This window comes from Humulus lupulus, chromosome 4 (assembly GCF_963169125.1).
Source record: "Humulus lupulus chromosome 4, drHumLupu1.1, whole genome shotgun sequence".
In the NCBI taxonomy this organism is placed as follows: domain Eukaryota; kingdom Viridiplantae; phylum Streptophyta; class Magnoliopsida; order Rosales; family Cannabaceae; genus Humulus; species Humulus lupulus.
The window spans coordinates 145,465,135-145,469,537 of record NC_084796.1 but is presented as its reverse complement, the minus strand read 5'-3'; positions in this window follow the sequence as shown (position 1 = coordinate 145,469,537).

Sequence of the window (4,403 nt, the reverse complement as noted above, 5' to 3'; positions counted from 1 at the left end):
AGAATACGAGTGGAAAAAGGCAGAGGTGTGAGCTTATTTGAGGGTAAAAGCCATCAACGTTGAGTGAAACACGAGTGGACTTGAGTGACAATTTTTGAGTGAAAACACGTGAGGGAGTGTGGTGAGGTCTTTTCTCCATATTATTCTAACCTTATTTTGCAGATTTCCATCATGGCACAAAATCCAGAGAAAAATGCAAGCAATGATATTCCGCCACCTGAGGTTCCGAATCTACAAATGCAAGCATTAATTGGGGAGATGTGAAGGATGATGAGGGCGGAGTGTGAGCAGATACATGAGAGGTTGGATAGGGTAGAAGAGGGAACGCAATAGAGGGCACGGAGGAATAGGGTGCAACAACGGGATGTTGAGGGTGAAGGAGAGTTTGATGGGGGCGATTTAGAGGAAGAATATGATGGGATGTCAGAGGGTAACCATAGGAGGTATAGCCGAGATAGAGAAGCTAGGAACTGGGTAGACAATAATTTGGGAAATATCAAGATGAGAATCCCCGCCTTTCAAGGCAAGAGTGATCCTGAGGCATACCTTGAGTGGGAAAAGAAGATGGAGTTGGTTTTCGATTGTCACAACTACTCTGACATGAAGAAGGTAAAACTAGCTGTCATTGAATTTACTGATTATGCTATTGTTTGGTGGGATCAGTTGTGCATCAACAGCAGGCGAAATGGAGATCGTGCCATTGACACTTGGGAGGCTATGAAGAGGGTGATGAGGCGACGGTTTGTACCATCTCATTATTATCGAGATCTATACCTTAAGTTGCAGGGTCTTCGTCAAGGTTCCAAGAGTGTTGATGAGTATTACAAAGAGATGGAGATGGCTATGATTAGAGCCAATGTGGAAGAGGATCGGGAGGCAACAATGGCAAGGTTTTTGAATGGGTTGAACCGAGAGATTGCTAATCCAATTGAGCTACACCATTATGTGGAATTAGAAGATTTGGTGCATATGGCAATCAAAGTTGAGAGGCAGCTCAAGAGGGGTAGTACAAGTTCAAATCCGAGACAAATCCCACAAAATTCAAGTGCAACACCTTGGCGGTCGAACTATCCAAAGAAGGAAGAAGACCAACCTACTTCATCCGTTACACCAAAACCAGCCACGACCCTTCAAGGTAAAACAGCCCCTCCTTCATCCCGTTCTAGTGAGATAAAGTGTTTCAAATGTTAGGGGCGAGGAAACATAGCTAGCCAATGTCCAAACAAGAGAGTTATGGTGATTCGAGAAAGTGGCGAGCTCGATTCTGAAGATGAAGATGCTCTTGCTGACATGCCACCATTGGAAGATGCTTCTATCGATGATGAAGAGTATGGGCCAGAATCTGGTGAGATGCTTGCACTAGTCACAAGACGAGCCTTAACCTTGCAAGCAAAAGAAGAGGAAGAAGGGGTGCAGCGGGAGAACATCTTTCACACTCGTTGTCATGTGAAAGACAAGGTATGCAGTGTTATTATTGATGGTGGTAGTTGCACTAACGTTGCTAGTTCTTCCATGGTTGAAAAACTGGGGCTCCCAACGCTTAAACATCCTTGTCCATACAAGTTGCAGTGGTTGAATGATAGTGGTGAAGTGAGGGTTACAAAACAGGTGCTGGTATCATTTCGAATTGGCAAGTATGAGGATGAGGTATTGTGTGATGTGGTTCCCATGCAAGCTGGACACCTCCTTCTAGGAAGGCCTTGGCTATTTGATCGGCGAGTCCAGCATGATGGCTTCACCAACAAGTACTCATTCACGTTCCATCAACGAACAATCACTCTAGCTCCATTGACGCCAAAACAAGTATATGAAGACCAAGTGAGGTTGCAAAAATTGAGTGATAAAAAAAATTGAGTGAGCAAAAGAAGGAGAGTGAAAAGATGAATGAGAGTGAGAAAAAAGAGAGACAAAGAGAGAAAAGGGTCGAATCAAGTGAGAGAGAAAAGAAAGAGAAGAGTTCGATCAATGAGGGAAAATTAGAGAGAAAACAAAATAATTTTTATGCAAAAAAAAGTGAGGTTAAGGAGGCTCTTTTAAACACTAACCAACTTGATGCTAACAAGGGTCGTCACAAGCAGATTTTTGACCCCGGTGATTGGGTATGGGTACACATGAGGAAAGAGCGATTCCCAGCACAAAGACGTTCCAAATTGCTACCTCGAGGAGATGGTCCATTTCAAGTGCTAGAAAGGATCAATGACAATGCCTACAGACTCGATTTACTAGGTGAGTATACTGTTAGTGCTACTTTTAATGTTTATGATTTGAGTCCTTTTGATGCAGGTGAAGATTTGAGGACAAATCCTTCTCAAGAGGGGGGGAATGATGAGGACACCAAGACTAAAGATCCAAGTCTAGTTCCAGTTGGTCTGGTGACGAGGGCGCGAGCCAAAAGACTCAGTTTAGGAGCTTGATGAGTCTTATTGTATTTTGTCGTCTTGTATTTTTTATTTAGTCTATGTTTATTTTTTGAAAAGTCAAACACTTGACTTGTGTGAGTCCAAGAGTCCTTTTGTCTTTAATTTTCGGTTTTCATTAGGTAGACAAAAGGCTTGTCTTTAATTTCGGTTTTCATTAGGAAGACAAAAGGCTTGTTTTTAAATTTCGGTTTTGCTTTAGGAAGACAAAGGGGCTTGTCTTGATGTAATTTTCGCCTATATTAGGCCTTGAAAACATTTGGAAAAATCAGATTTTGAGGAAATGAAAATTGAGAGGTTTTCTTCTTGAGTTCTTGAAGAGACTATTCGAACTTATCAAGGGTATTCCTTGTGGCGTTCAATCCGACTTATCAAACGGATTTCCATCCCCGTTTGTGGCGTCTTCCTCATACCAAGGTTTGTGCTTGGCTAAGCATTGGGTCGCGGTTCTTCATTCCCATTTCGTGTGTTCTTGGTGGCTGCCATATTTGGTGTCGGGTTTCACCACAATCGTTGGTGTGGTTCGTATCAATCATAGTGGAATATAAATATGATTATATGTTCAAAATAAGTAAGTCCTAAGATTAGTCAGTGCACAGGATTTACACTGACTTGCCAATCTACGATATGATCTACTTACACATTGTAGTGTTATGTTCTTTCCAGAACATTAGCAAAGTAGATAAGATTAGATGTATTTGTTACATCGGACAGGACCGATATTGACAGTTGATAGGATAAGTAATCATACCATTATTATCTATTATAGTCATATCATATAGTTGACCATTGGTCAATTCAATCTCATTTCTGAGTGGTTAGTATTCTAACTTATTGTATTATTTGAGTTCTTTGACTTGTTCATTACTAGCTTACCCTACGGACTAGCCCATACTTACATCTTGGGAACTCGGTAGTATAATTGAGTGGGAGTGTTAATCATAGATATGAACATCTATAGCTTCTGATGAAGAAGTGAAATGATAGTTTCCTTTTAGTTTTGTTCAAGGTGTTAAATGATAGAGATCTCATTTCAGTAATTAATATTAGTTTACTCAAATATCATTTACAAGAAACTAAGTTTTTTAAGAATAAAATACAATGATGGGTAAAACGGTATTTTAGTCCCATATCATTGTAGAATGTCTATAGAGGATTGAGTGACAATTATGATTGTAACAATGGATAATTAATAGTGTATCTATATTTGTTATAGAGCATTCTATGAATTTAAGAGTGCAATTTTGAGTCTTTAGTGGCGTCACGAGGAATTAATAAGTTAGTAAATTTATTTGTTAAATTAATGATAACTTATTGGAGCTTGATTTCATAGGCCCATGGTCCCTCACTGTACCTTGTATAAAATCATCTAGATAGTCTCAATTAATTGATTTAATTATCAATTAGAATTATCAAAGTTGACTAGGTCAATTTTGGATAGTTTCACATAGTTATGTAATTTAAATAAGAAAAGAGAAATTAGGGAATATTTATTAATTAAGATAAAATGATATCTAAATTAATAAATAAGTTTAAATCAAGGTTCAAATTATAAATAATTTATTTGATAAAGGATTTAAATAATTATTTAATTAATTAAATCAATAGAAAATAATACATGCCTTGATTTTAAGTCCAACGGGCTTATAATCAAATGAGAAATTTCACGAGCCTAAAGCCCATGATAATTTATACCTAGGGCTATTAATTGGATATTATTTTATTGATTTTTTAATTAAATAAATGACCTAATTGAGTCTATAAAAGGAGTGCTAAGAGAGAATGTCAAAACACAGGTTGAAACACAAGTTTCTGATAGGTTTTAGATTCTCTCTAAACATAAGTCATTTTCTAAGCCTTATTGTTCTTTTCTTTTCTTCTCTTTGTATCTATCTCATGTGTTGAGAATTGTCCACTCTAGTCTAGGTGATTCTAAGGATACTTTGGAAGGTTGTGAAGAAAATTGAAGATTGGTTCAGTTTCTTG